Genomic DNA, 16,311 nt, shown 5'->3' with positions numbered 1-16,311 from the left:
TTCTTGATGTTATTGACCTGTTATGTTGCACAGAAAGACAGTAGGCTGTAAAAGATAAGAAATTTCTGTTCAGTTTTTCTTGTGCAGGAGAAATTTCTTCCCTATCATGTGGCCTACTGGAAAATGCCTGGAAGGATAATGTGGAACTGTGAAAATAAATTTCAGGAGTAAAATAAATGCAGTGGCAGGAAAACAGACACTCTCATCTACATTCAACCTGGGGATGATCATGTATGTGAGAGGAACCATCTGAGGTGAGAAAGAAACTGGATATTCTAGTTGCAGGTTCTTGTTTACACAACAATGTAAACTGGTGTGTAAACTGGCTTTTATTGCAACAATAAATAGATAATAATTGCATAAACATATAAATACATAAAATAAAACTGTTTATACCAGAGAATCCCAGTGTCCACTGTGTTGCTTACATTTTTCTTTTTCTTTTTATTGTCTTAATCAAATCAGCCAGATTGCAGTCATGTTAAAAATGGAAGTATTATTTCTGCTTTGGAAATTCAGCCAATTTATAGCCAATGTATATGTGAATTCTCCTATATATAAAAAAACAAAATTTAAGAAACATACATTATAAGAAATATTTGATTTCAGACATGTCAAAATTATGACAGAGCCAAATCAATAAAAGTCCCATGTTGACATTGTTGCTTCTGATAACAAAACACTTGTATATTTATGTGTGTTAGTGGGACTAGTACACTACACAATGACATCCATTCAATTTCTATCAATGCTAATCTAGTAGTTGAGATAAAGACAATGAACATGCAACGCTAACCATAAATAGAACTAATCTTTTACATTCCCAGTTTGAATCCTACACCTCTGGCCCAATGTTTTCTGAGCAAGGGTACAAAACAGAGAGAACAGGAATATCTCTAAATATTTCATCTGCTCTTGGAATCTTTTTTCTCCTACTTCAATGCCTCGTTCAGCCTTGATGTGAGGTTTTGTGCCTAGTCTTATTGAATCATGTTATACCCTTTTCAGTTGAAATCACCAGGAGGCCTGCTCTTTTCTGAAAAGAGGAATATGGAGGAAGCTAAAAGGAGTGATCTGGGAGAAATCCAGAGAGAGAAAGCTGTGGTTGGTATGTATTTTATGAAAAAAATTAAATAAAAAGGGAAAAGATGAAAACAAATGGCAGGTTTTGGAAGTTATACAGAGAAGTGGCATCATTTCTATAATGTGTATGAGAATTTAAATTGCTCTATGTACAGACACACATAGATAAGAAAATATAGAGTCTAAATCATAAATACAGGTTTAACACGTGACCTGGTTATTAAATCTTTGTATTTTTAGCATTAGACTTGAAGTTAATGTATCACTAAAACATTTTTTGTAAATCAATTTTATTTTGCAAACAGTGAGTGTATTTCATATTTTAATTTTATACCGGTAAGTTGAACATGAACGTCCATGTGAATGTTACCTCAATATACTAAATCATAAATGTATGCCATATACATGTATGAAAATGTCATAAAGAAAGATATTGATTGTAGAAATAATATAGGTTAATATTAATATGAAAATACAGCAAAATAACTCATAAATATGGGTGTAAATTTCCTCAGAATGTTCTAGAAAATTTTATAAATTACATCAAGTATTTTAATTCCCACAATTCAAAGAGAACCACTTGAGGTTTGCTAACATGTTTAAACATGGAATTGAACAATGTGATTGAACACAAAGGTAAAATATATATTTCAAAGAATATAGAACATATAATTCATAAAATTAAATACTTTCAGTATAAAAACAACAAACAAATTAGGAATAAAGAAAGAAAATGCATTAATGTATTTTACACTGTGGGAAACAGGTGGCTTTAATAGCTGTGCAAATGTGAGGTCCTAAATTAAGTTCTCCAGAAACTTAGTAAGACTTCAGTAGTGTCTCTTTTTTTTATTAAAAATTTCCACCTCCTCCTGACCTCCCTTTTCACTCCCCCTTCCTCCACTCCCCACACCCCACTCCCCTCCCACTCCCTCTCCAGTCCAAAGACCAGTCAGGGTTCCTTGTCCTGAGGGAAGACCAAGGTCCTCCCCACTCCATCCAGGTCTAGGAAGGTGAGTATCCAAACTGGCTAGGCTCCCACAAAGCCAGTACATGCAGTAGGATCAAAACCCAGTGCCATTGTCCTTGGCTTCTCATCAGCCCTCATTGTCCACCATGTTCAGAGAGTCCAGTTTTATCCCATGCTTATTCAGTCCCAGTCCAGCTGTGCTTGGTGAGCTCCCAATAGATCAGCCCCACCGTCTCAGTGGGTGGGTGCCCACCTCGTGGTCTTGACTTCCTTGCTCATGTTCTCCCTCCTTCTGTTCCTCATTTGGACCTTGGGAGCTCAGTCCACTGCTCCAATGTGGGTCTCTGTCTCTATCTCCATCCATCGCCAGATGAAGGTTCTATGGTGATATGCAAGATTAGCATGGCTATAGGATCAGACCATTTCAGGCTCTCTCTCCTCAGCTGCCCAAGGACCTACTTGGGGACATCTCTCTGGACCCCTGGGAACCCCTCTAAAGGCAAGTCTCTCACCAATCCTAAAAAATGGCTCCCCTAATTAAGATATATACTTCCCTGCTCCAATACCCATCCTTCCATTATTTTGACCATCCCATTCACTCAAGCTGTCCCCATCCTCCCCTTCTGACTTGTCTCTCCCCATCTCTCCTTTCCCCATCCCACCATACCCCACAGTTCCCAATTTTTGCCCAACAATCTTGTCTACTTCCAATATCCAGGAGGATAACTATATGTTTTTCTTTGGATTCACATTCTTATTTAGCTTCTCTAGGATCTCAAATTATAGGATCAATGTCCTATATGGCTAAAAACCAATTAAGAGTGAGTACATCCCATGTTCATCTTTTTGGGTCTGGGTTACCTCACTCAGGATCGTGCTTTCTATTTCCATCCATTTGGATACAAAATTCAAGAAGTCATTTTTTTTTACCGCTTTGCAGTATTCTAATATGTATATATTCCACACTTTCTTCATCCATTCTTCCATGGAAGTGAATCTAGGTTGTTTCCAGGTTCTGGCTATTACAAATAATGCTTCTATGAACATACAAAAATGCTTTCATCGTATGATAGAGCATCTCTTGGGTAAAAAAAAAAATATGATCTTTTCATTAGATGCAGAAAAGGCATTTGACAAAATTCAAAATCCATTTATGATAATGGTCTTGGAGAGATTAGGGATACAAGTGTCATACCTAAATATAATAAAAGCTATTTACAACAAGCCGACAGCTATCATCAAATTAAATGGAGAGAAAATCAAAGCCATCCCACTAAAATCAGGAACACAGCAAGGCTGTCTACTCTCTCCATACCTCTTCAATATAGTGCTTGAAGTTCTAGCAATAGCATTAAGACAACATAAGGGGATCAAGGGGATTCGAATTGAAAAGGAAGAAGTTAAACATTCGTTATTTGCAGATGATATGATAGTATACACAAGCAACCCCAAAAACTCTACCAAAGAACTCCTACAACTGATAAACACCTTTAGTAATGTGACAGGATATAAGATCAACTCCCAAAAATTAGTTGCCCGCCTATACACCAAGGATAAGGATGCAGAGAGGGAAATCAGAGAAGCATCACCTTTCATGATGGCCACAAATAGCATAAAATATGACCAAGGAAGTGAAGGATCTATGTGACAAGAACTTTAAGTCTTTGAAGGAAGAAACTGAAGAGGATACCAGAAAATGGAAGTATCTCCGTTACTCTTGGGTTGGGAGGATCAACATAGTAAAAATGGCAATTCTCCCAAAAGCAATCTATAGATTCAACGCAATCTCCATTAAAATCCCATCAAAATTCTTCACAGACATTGAGAGAACAATAATCAACTTTATATGGAAAAACAAAAAACCCAGGATAGCCAAAACAATCTTATACAATAAAGGAACGTCTGGAGGCATTACCATCCCTGACTTCAAACTATTACTGAGCTACAGTATTGAAAACAGCTTGGTATTGGCATAAAAACAGAGAAGTCGATCAATGGAATCAAGTAGAAGACCCAGATTTTAACCCACAAACCTATGATCACCTGATTTTTTATGAAGGAGCTAAAAGTATTCAATGGAAGAAAGAGAGCAATTCAACAAATGGTGCTGGCAAAACTGGTTGTCAACCTGCAGAAGAATAAAAATAGATCCATATCTGTCACCATGCACAAAACTCAAGTCCAAATGGATTAGTAGTGTCTTTTATCTGAAACACTACCACTCCTATTTTGAAATGACAGGTCGAGTGAAGAGAATCTTGATATTCATCACTTACGTAACCTAACATATCTAGTGATAGACAACTAGTGACCATGTATCAAAGAAGGTGGAAAGTCTTCTAACCTCAATGTACAGTATATACTGGTATATATATTTCCCCCCTCACCTCTCTTTCTCTCTCCCCCCTCTCTGTGACACAAACACAGAGACACACAAATAAATATGACTAAAATACCTTCAGAGAGAAATGATAACAGGGCATAAAAGAACTGTAATCATAATAATCAAGAAATACCTAAAAGAATCTGTCTCTTTCTAGTCTCAACTATGTCCACTTGAATCAAATAGCCTGATCCTCATTTATGGAACAGAATAGTATTCCAAACTATAAAATTTTTCAGAGATGACTTGAGTTTGTCACACAGATGACTTGTATTTTTATATAAAAATGTCATTCACAGATAAAAATTATTTAATAAAAGGACATGTTATCTGTTGATCATTAGAGGATAGGGAAGAAAAGATTATTTTCTTTTCCACAAGAATGAATGCGGGCTTTATGAGTTCAGTATTAGGGTATAGGTGTGGCAAACCAAGGGCTCTGGGACAGAAGAATATTTGAATTGATTGAAAATGTGTATTATAAGTTCAGTCATTTGATCTTGGTCTCAGATGATGGTTTGTTGTAGGTGGGTCTTCTTTCTATGTGTTGCTTTCATTGGTTAATTAATAAAGAAACTGTTTGTCTTGATAGGCCAGAACATAGGTAGGTGGAGTAGACAGAACAGAATGCTGGGAAAAAGGGAACTGAGCCAGACACCATGATTCTCCAACCTGAGATGAATGTAGGCTAGAATCTTTCTTGGTAAGCCAACACTTCGTGGTGCTACACAGATTATTAGAAATAGGTTTAGGAAGATACGAGAGTTAGCCAAGAAGAGGATAGATATAATGGGCCAGGCAGTGTTTAAATGAATACAGTTTGTGTGTTGTTATTTCCGGGCCTAAGCTAGCTGTGTGGGAGCCAGGCAGAATGAAAAACAGACCTGCAGCCCTCCTCACTACAATGGTTTTTTTGTAAAGATTTGGGAGGGGTGACTTTCCTGCAGAAACAGCATCATTAATGTTGGGCTTTGAGAGTTCATACCCTCATCCAACTTCTCTCTGCCTTCTGCTTGTGATCTCTCAGATTTCTGTCCACTATTTGATACTATGGTTCCTCCATGCTCCTTTGGATTCTATCTCTGAAGCAATGAGGCAAAACAAAATTTCTTCTCTTAAATTGTCTTTGGCCACATAGTTCTATAAAAGGAAATGAAAAGTAATAAATAAAAACATACACCTTGTTCAGGCCTCTACACCAACAGAATTCAGTTATAAATTGCTAGTGATCACAAAGGGACATGACATCTCAACTCAGATATATCTTCATTCTTACACACACACACAGAGAGACATTTATTTGTAAAATGTACTGAGTCAGCTTACTTAGGGCTAATATTTGTGTATCTATCACCTATCATGATAATTTTAGTTTGGAGAATATTTATCCTTCACTCAACAGCAACTAATTGTTTGTAACTTGATGCGGGATTTTCCTCTGAATGCTGTGAATATAGTTTATCACCAATGATTGGTAAGAAAACTGCTTTTGCCTATGGGAATGCAGAGTATAGTCAGATGGAAAATCCAAACACAAATATAAATAGAGAGAGAGAGTAGGTGGAGTCAAAGAGACACTATGTAGCTGCCAAAGGAGAAAGACACCAGAATCATACTGGTAAGCCACAGCTGCGTGTTCATACATAGATTAATAGAAATGGGTTAATTTAAGTGGTAAGAGTTAACTAGGAATATGTCATAAATATCGACTAAGCTGTGTTCAAATTAATAGTTTCTCTGTGACAATTTGGGTCTGAGTAGTCAGGAAACCAAAGCAGGTTCTCTGCTTATGTAATATCACCTAGTGTTTGGCAATGTAATCCACATAAAGCCTAAGAAAACTTAAATAAAAGGACTTCTAGAACCCCTCCAAATGGAGTCAATTGGAGTGTCTAGGTAGACACAGTTTTCAAAATAAGCTCTATTTGCTGGCCACAAGCAGAGGCATAGCTTCTTTAAGAGATAGCTTCCTGGTTTTTTATGACAGCCTTTCAGAAAGTTCTGCTACAGAGCACTTAAATGGGGTTTATGAGCAGAGAGCTACAAGTTGCTTAATGGCAACATAGACCTACTGCATCCCTGGAAGTAGGAAGTTAGCATGACTCATAGAGCTGGCAGTAAACATACTTCTACCATCTTTAGTGAGGCAAAGCCAAAAAGCAGTGCCACACTGTTATCCTAGTCACACTGTTTGACATTTTAAAAGTGCTCTTGTACAAAAAAAGCATTTCAGATATAATAGAAATGCTGATTTAGACAGAAATAAAACATCTAAATGGGCCACAGTGTTTGATAAATGTGCATACGTTTAGGACTAAAGGTAATAAAATAAATATTAAAATGTTACTTAACTAGCTTAATTTCTAACTGTACTATAAATCTTGTCTTCATATGTAGAAATAAGCAGTTATCTCTCCACTCAAAAAAACTCCTCTTTACAAAATTTGGAGACCATTGCAGAAAAACAAATCAAAATGCATAGTTGTTAGGCAAACTGCAACTGGTATATCTACAACATAACTTATGCATCATAGGCGTAGATGTTATTGTGGAAGAGAGAATGGAAAGTGGTGTGAGCCAGGGTAACTAATTTTCCTCTAATATTATGTCTGTTATAAGTGGTAGAGAAGATATAATCAAGAAGCCTAACTAACAAGGCTCCAGAAACATGACCTAATGCAGAATGAAACCAATAAACATGTAATATGGAAGAAGGAAACTTTACTGTGCCTCAGTTCTAGTCAAAGTATTATAGACAATTAAGGAGCCATGAGCAGGAGAAATAGTCTTCAAGTGATAAGCGTATACTAATACATTTTCCAATACTGTACAGTCCTGAAAACATACTTACAAGTAACATTATATGCAGTGATGGGATTGGATTTCCATAATTAAGGATACACACATACATTTATACATACACACACATACACACGGCTGGGAGAGAGGGAAGCAAACGTATTTACAAAGTAAATAAAAAGGCAATGAACTTGAATGAAAACAGGAGTCTACAAAGGAATCTTAGTATAAAAGACAGAAAAAAGAAAACAAAATGTATTATGATCTCAAAAACATTTACATAAATTCACAATAGAAACCAAACTTTTTGTTCATTAGTTTCTTTTTCATGTAGTAATTAAAATAATAGAAACTGAATGATATATAGTTCAGCAATAAATCAATTGCCCAGTATGCACAAAATAGTGGATTCCTTTGCACACAGCATAACAACCCCCGTCATAATACTTGCATCACAACTGGAACTCTTCAGGTGATATGTTGAGCTGCTTACCTGGTCTATTACAAGTATACCTGTCCCTTTAAGAGACAATAACTGGCCACTCCTAACCTCTCTCCTTCCCCCAAGGGAAGTGACTATCCCATCCTTCTCCAGCATACATGCTCTCTTTTTTATTCTCTGTCACAAAAAGGTATCGCTCTCTCCCCCACCTTTCTCTCTGTGTGTCTCTCTGCCTCTCTCTGTCTCTCTCTCTTCTCATCTCTCTGTCTCTCTCATTGTGCCTCTCTTTCTTCTTTCCCCTTCTCCCCTCCCCCTTTCCTTTCTACTCTGTAACACACTGAATAAACTTTATATCCAAACTCTTTCTTACAGATGTACCTCTGTCTCCCACCTGCTGTGTTCTCCCAGCCACTAAGGCAACCCAACCCGCCAAAGCCTCAGGGGACTTGCTGGGGCCTGTGATATCTGAAATAGCCCTTTATGGGAATGGCTGCCCCTTGTGCGACCACTTCACCCTGTAGGATCAGTCCCACACAACTATATCATTAACAAAAGAATAACTTGATTCAGAAGGATCAGAGCTCAAGATAGTCTTTGTAATTTTAGTATGATTGAGAAAAGCACAGAATAAATGAAACTGATATCCCCCAAAATATAATATAAAAAAAATAATTCTATAAATGATTGAACAATACATATTTCAGGAAGAGATAATTTCCAGGCACAGGAAGCCAAATTTAACATTACTCTGCATCTGTTTCAGAGGTTGTCTTCTCAGTATATCCTAACAGCACTTGAGGAATTTGGAACCTTCTTTAACACTTAGTACCTAGGAAGCAATGGACACTTCTCTCATCAGGATACTACATCTAAATCATCTGAATCATACTTTCTCTCAGCTATACTTAATCTTGAATGAGAATTAACCATCCCTTATTGTCTTTCTGTGTTATTATAGTATTTTGAAATAAATTGAAATTTTGACACAATATAAAAATATTTAATTCAGTGTTCATGAAAATTTCCTTGCAATTCTTTTCACACATCTGGATGTGAGCTGCTCCTGCCAATCTGTAAAGAAATGAGTGCCAGATACTCTGAGTCTGAGTGAGTCTAAGATCTCATGTTGTTCTCATCAAAAAATATTTTACAGTAAAACAAAATTTTATACTAAAGGTTAGTGATATACACACACAGATACATACATGTATAATATATATGAGATATTCAGCAATAAGCATGTTAATTATAGGAAATGGGTAGAATTTTCATAGACAATGTAAAAAATCATTTTAATTATAGGAAATGCATAGGATTAGAGATTATAAAGTTATGAAAAGGGGGGACATGTCATTAAAATTATTTTCAATTGCATGCTTTTAAAAGATGATATCAATGTAAATTTGAGACTAGTTTGTTTATATTAGGGGAAGACAGATGATAATATATAAGGAGGGTGAGAGAAAGTTGTGATTTCAAAGAATTGTAAATGCATGCATTGAAAGTAAGAAAATTAAAACTCTTACCTTACATGATTAACATATACTAATAAAATATAAGCATATAGATTCAGCTAAACTATGTCAAATAGTTCTATAAGCATTGACTCAACTTATAATAGAAATCCCATATGCCCATGATAGTGGTAAGCCCATAAGTATTATTCAGTAAATGTATAGTTGACAGATATATTAGACTAATATATGGGAGTATGACTACTCCATATTAACAACCTATTCGCAGAGCTAGGAGAACATTTGTCTTTTGGATAAGTCACTGTCAATTCTATGGAATCATTGTGAAATCCTGGATTTTCTCCCTTCAAAATGGGATTCATTCCCAAAATACCTCAGCAGTGTAACTTCCAATTCTACATGGGCAATCAAGCAACCTTCCATGAGTCAATTCCCCACAATTACCCTTGATAAAAGACAACATAAGAACTTAAAAGGGATAGAAATTTAGTATCCTTACTGACTGGTCACAAATGAGTTCAGAGATTTTGAGTAAATTTATCTAATGATTTGGAATATTGGGTATTTCTCATTGGATACTAGCCCCTCCTAGGTGGTGTCACACTTTCCTAGAGCACTGATTTATACGGTTCTTCCTGATTGCTTTGTGATTGTGATATGTATATGGATATCATTGTCTTGGCCACTGGAAATTTTTAACTATATAAAAATTAAAAACCTGGTGGAGATTGCCCCTCTTTTCCTTCTCTCTGCTTCTTTATCCAAAGGAATAAAGAACATGTAGTGGTAACATGTGAGACGATTTTTGTTTTACCCTTATGTCCAATTAACAGGATTTTTGCTTGTCATAGACATCTATCTCTTAGCCTGCAGGTGTGCTGAAACTGGTACTCAAAGCCACCAATATTATGATTCCTGAAGAAAGAAGATCAGATTAGTAATTTTCAATACTACCTGAAATAGAAATAGCTTTCAACAGAAATTCTTCTAGCGGAAAGTTTTTCCTGGGAGAACATATTTTGAGGTCTCCCTAAACATCTAGTCTACTAGGAGGTCTCCCTGAGAAGGTTATTGCAGAAAACAACGTGCAAGAATCTCATTTGAGGGTGAGTGGAAAGAAAAAATTCCAACCTCTTCAAAATTCCATGGGCCAAAGTGAATCTAAAGAGAAAAAACTTCTTGTAGAAATCATCTGGCATATGCTTAAGATGAAAGTTCTTAATGTTAATTCTAACCAACTTTCTGAATTCCTTAAATTTGTGCAAACAGTAATCCCTTGATGCCCAGACTGTGAGACTTTCGATTCTGAGACCTTGAAGTCATTTAGGAAAGATCTTAAAGAATGAACTGTGAAAAATGCAAAACAGCAAGTGCCTCCCACGAGCAGTTCTATGTGGAATATGATTAAATCAGCTCTGGTAACTGATCAAGACTTAAATCACCCTTCCATTCTTTAAATAAAATAAAAGGCCTAATCTAGCTGGCATTGGATCTAGATGCTTCTCATTTGGATAGTTTGGCCATATTTTTAAACTTTGTTCCTCTAAAGGATGGAGTTATGCAAGTCCAAATGTTCCAGGTTCAACTCAAAATAAAAATCAAAAAATGCCACCAGAACTCTGCCCCTGATGACAGAATGGCTTTCACTGGAAATGGAATTGTAAACTTTTTCAACAGGGATGGCACTCTCTTAACTGATGCATGTGCCCCTGCTGCTGATGGAAAATCCAAAAAGTCCTTGCCTCCCATCTCCAATGGCTATTGCTCAAAATTCTCATATCATTTTAATAGATTTGCAGAATTGTTTCTTTACCTTACCTTTAAAACCCAGAATTTTTCAGCATTTTGCATTTAGTTTACCTCCACCTAATTTTCAGAGACTTTATCTACAGTGGAATTCCTTGCCACAAAGCACTAAAATGAGCTGAACTTGTATTAAAAGTTTGTAAATGTAGTCCTCTAATAGTTTGTATAAAGTCCTTGACTGTATACCTTATTCACTGTATGGATGATATATTATGTAAGAGTCTATTTACAAGAGGTGTTACAATTTCTGATTCAACATTTATCTTATGTGGGTGTCAGGTGGCACCCTGAGAAAATCCAAACGTATCCACGATTTTCTTATTTGGACCATGTTATCCAAACAAATTTTGTTTCTCCCTAGCTTTTTCAATTTCAAATAAATCATTTATGAACTCTAAATGACATCCAAAGACTGCTTAAAAATACTAATTGGGTTTCACCTTTCATAGAGATATCCACGACTGTATTCGAGCCATTTTACAACATTCTCCATGGTGACCACAATCCCTGGACACCTTGGAAGCTAACATTGAATCATAAAGTTTCTTGGCTCTTATAAAAGGAAAACTTAATTCTCAAAGGCTCCTTTATATAGATTACAGGAAACCAGAGTCATTCAATACTTCTTTCTGAATATACACCTTCTGCCTACTTTTGGTAAAAAGGGTCACGAGAAAGATTGAATTTTCCTGTAACACATTAAAAATTTGACTACCTAAATCTCATTGGTTCTTTTCTTTTTGGACAAGGGAAGAAGAAAGTAAAAAAAAAGTTAACAGAAAATTGAAATTGGTGTAGGATTGACACAATTACAACTAAGAAATGATAAACAGTTAAGACAAAAAATTAGAACAGAGTACAAGAAAGAAAACAGAATAAAGAGACATGGAGGAAAAATTTCCTGGAACTGAATTGTTTTCCTTCAGATCTCCTTAGTTATGTCCCTTGACTTGTTATTGAAGCATGATTTCTATGGCAAGATAGTATGGCTACTGGGATTAAAGCTGTGTGTCATTTATGCCTGCTCAGTGAGGCTGGCTATTATGACTGTTGTATTTTTCTAATCTTCAGGGAATCATTATAAAAATAAATTAAGTGCAATAAATACAATACACATATAAAATATGTATGGGCAATAACTACATGAAAAATGTCTATTTCATTTTCATTTGAGAAATTCATAGAAAATCCTCCATATCTATCCTATCTTTATGAGTTTGAAGTCTTGTACCTAACTTCTATCATAACTTTCTTTCTGCATCAGGTAAAAAATGAAAACTATAAATATCAATTGTTCAACTCCCTCAAAGATTTAATAAGGAAATAATATTAACTGAATAAGCAGGAAGTGGATACAAGGAAATTCCAAAAAAAAAAAAATGTGAGTAATGACACCAATAGTTCTCTGCCTGAACACCCACCCAAATTCTTCTGCAATGTAGGAACATCCATCTTCAGCCTATAGGACTTACATATGCAACAGATTTTTTTTCTTTGAAGGAAGATATTCTGAAGGGATATCCCTTATTTTCTTGAACATATTTGGCAGTCACTTTCTTTTGTGTTCTGCTTATGAAATTAGGACAGCATACTCTCAGCAGTAGAAGCAGGGTCATTTTCTTTCCTTATGGCTTAATTTTTCCACAAAGAAATTAACTCCATGTGGACTTTCTTTAGTGCCCATTATCTTCTCTGAAGTAAAAAAGAGCCTTTGTTATTAAAACGTCTTAAATGCCACAATCTGTAGATGCCTGAAGTGTTTGAAGTTGACCTGTCAATCTAAAAAAACCTTTGTTTGACCCCATACCTAATGTGACCCCATGTTTGATTATAATAGGTTACTAATTATTAACATATATTTCATTATTAGCCTAAATAGTTGGTAATAATAATTTTCAAAGACTAGAGATTTCCATTACATTGTTTAATGAGCTGAACGATTTTAGAAATTTAATCTTATATTTGTATTAATGTACAAAATTGTATATAATATATAAAAGTCCAATCCAAGATAAGACATTTAAAATTAGTATTTGTTTTTTAAAAGTAGATTCAATACTATATCTTTTTAACTTATCATATCTATATCCTCCCCTTTTCTTTTCAAAGGAGATATAATAATGTACACTTCTAATGTATTATATTTATATCCCACTTTTTTTCTTTTCAAAACAAGAATCTTGTATTTAATTTAGTTTATTTAACTCTTTTTCTGATCATTACCCATAACAACTAGCAACCAACACTCTAAATAAAACAAACAGACACAATCCCTTTTGGGGGACTGTGTGTCTAGTTTTGTGGACAACTTCCTGCTTATTTGGAGCACTGTTAATCTTATGGGTATCCAAAGAAAATTTAGGATTATGATCAAGTCCTGACTTGAGTATTTTGTGAAGCTGGATCATCTCAGTCAGCAGTCCTGAAGATGTTTGGATGTAGAACTCAAAGAAAACTGCAAAAGAGATGCTCTGAAACTTTGGAACATCTCAGTCTTTTGTTCCCACTGGAAATTTTTCAAAGTGTCTTCCCTAATCAAACTATATTTTTCTTAATTCAGAATGAATTCACATTCTTTCATCTCCTGTGGAAACAAGAACAAAACCTCTTTTTCAAAGTAACATATTTTCTGCTTTAAATTTTGAAGTCAAGCATTTCAAAATATATAGGTTGGATTAATCCAGCAGTTTTTATAATTATGAACTTTCACTGCTGGTGCTATTTCCTCAGCCATTAAACAATCCAAAGACAACACAATAAGATATAGTATGCAGATTTCTTACGTATTTTCCATCATTATGTGATTTTAACTCTATTTTATTTTTTAATTTTTTTTTTTTTTTTTTTTGAGATAAGGTTTCTCGGTGTAACTTGTCTCTCTTGGAACTCACTTATAGACCAGGCTGGCTTCAAACTCATAGTGATCCTCCTGACTCTGTCTTCCAAGTGAGTGGAATAAAGGTGTGTGTTGCCAACCCACATATATTTCTTTTGTTAAGGAATTTCTCTAACCTTTTTCTTTTCTCTCCCAAATCTACATATATTTTTAAACACATTGTAAACCATTTAGAGGGTGGTTTTTTTTTCCAATCTGTATATGTCCTTACTGTGTCTCTCTATCTTTTTCTGAACACATGGGTCTCTAAACTGCTAAACTTCATGACTAGAATTGATATCCTGGCCTTGGCAGCTGAATCTGCCTCACTCCTTAACTTCCTGAGAATCTAGCCTTATGGTGGAGGTCTTGCAGGAACCAGTTTTTTTGTCACAGTTCTTTGGAGTACGTAAGTTTACGCCACCACCAAGAACAATGCCATGCAGTTTTTGCTGCTTAGGCTGAATCAGGAGCCTCTCTTAAAGGAATTGTGCTTCTGTTTGCTGAGACCAACTGAGACAATGTTGCTACCAAAAAGCCATTCTTAATTCTGTTTTACCTGGCTAGAATGTGGGACTCAAACCAATGACCTGAGTCTCATGTTGTACTGACTGAGCTAGCCAAGCACTAACTAGCAGCCCTCCTCCAACAAATTGGTGCCCACATATCAAACCCAAATCCTCTTAAAAACCTGAGAGAGCTTGATGAATTCTAGACAGAAAAATACAGAGTTTAACACAGCTTCTTGCTGTTTGCTGGTTCCATGGTGCGGCCCCTTTAAGAGAAGTATTTCTGTTTTAGTGGTAGAAAAAAACAAACAAAGGGAGCAACACAGTTTTGAAATTCTGGTTTTCTGAGCCTTGCTCCCAGCATGAACTCTCTTTTCAGGAGTTCTGGCTATTGAACATTTAAATGGGGTTTGAGAGCAGACTGCTGCAACTTGCTTAATGGCAGCATGGACTGTCTGTACACCTGAAAATGAAGTTGTGGGCTTGGCTATCAGAGGCAGCAAACACCTCTGCCATAATGGGCTAGGTGAAGCAAGCCGCGAGTACCATACATTCCCTAGTAATGCTGTATCTTAAGTTTTAAGAGGGACTTAGCCTTTTAGGAAGTGCTCCTCTAAAGTAAGAATTACAGATACACAACAGAACAGATTTAGACATAATAGACCTCTAAATGGGTCACATTGTTGGATAAATGTAAATAGGCTTGGGATAGAGAAGAAAACAAATAAATTGAGTTACCAAAAGAAATAGACAGATTAAAAGGAATAAAGAAAAATAAGTCACTAAAAGATAGAAAATTCACAGAGAGCTTGGATTATGTATATTACTGTGTTTTCTTTTAAATATTTGACTGTAAAGGAGCTAAGTAGCCAACATACATACTTTAAAAGTATCATGACCTCAGAATTTGAGTCTAAGGATATTTTGTTCTGTAATGAGGTTCTTCTTTTGTATCTACAGAGGACGAGAACCTATGGAATAAATAGTAATGTAGTTTGATTAACCAAGACCTCCTGAAAGGTTGCCTAAAACTCACTTCAAAAAATGAAAAACGGTAGTCTGTTTTTTAAGAAAATAAAAGGAATATGACCACCATATTCTCAAAAGGTGAAGTGGCTGCTTTTTGGTAGTTTAATGTGTTATGGGTTGGTAATTTGTTGTTTCTGTTCATGATCAGGAAGAAAGTTCAACAAAGGAGATGATATTTAGAATTCTTGTTTGGAAAAGAAAAAAAGATACTGACATGACAGAATAAAAGGTTAGATTATTGAATCATACTCTTAAAAGTAAAAATGAAGGATATAGTTATGCTAAGATAATTTGGTAGATTATTGAATTTACTTTTAAAAAGCAACTACTAGTTTAATTGTTTAACATTGGATTTGACTTCTGTATGTTATCTACAAATTTTGTATATTAATATAACTATGAGATTAATTTGTTAGAACATACAGTACATACATTTCTACTCTTGTTCAAGGTATGCCTATACAACTATATCTATACAAATCATTTAATAATGTATAGCAACTGTTTGGGAATAATAAGGAAATATTGGTTGTAGTTAATCACTTATTACAATAGAATTTGTAGTCAAATTAGGTAGTTTTGAGGTCCAACAAAGATATATTTTAGATTGACAGGTCATCTTCTTATACTTCAGAGATTACAGAATATAATATTAAAAATGTTATATTGATATAGTTTTTTTTTGTTTATGACAATGAGACATATCTGCTCTTGGTAGCACCAATCTACATCCAAGAAGATGACTGATATCCATTAAGCTCCACACCGATATTATTTTCTTTATGACAAAAATAAGTCACTGGGCAAGAAATTGCTCTTTCCTTGACTGTTGACCGTATGATGTTCTAATTGGACAAGGAAGATAAAAAAGTGACTGTCAAACATTGTCAAGATGAGGGACAAACCTTCAGAATATCTTGGTTCACAGAAAAGTCTTTTG

Source organism: Chionomys nivalis, chromosome 10 (assembly GCF_950005125.1).
Source record: "Chionomys nivalis chromosome 10, mChiNiv1.1, whole genome shotgun sequence".
Classification (NCBI taxonomy): domain Eukaryota; kingdom Metazoa; phylum Chordata; class Mammalia; order Rodentia; family Cricetidae; genus Chionomys; species Chionomys nivalis.
Note: the sequence above shows the minus strand (reverse complement) of the source record.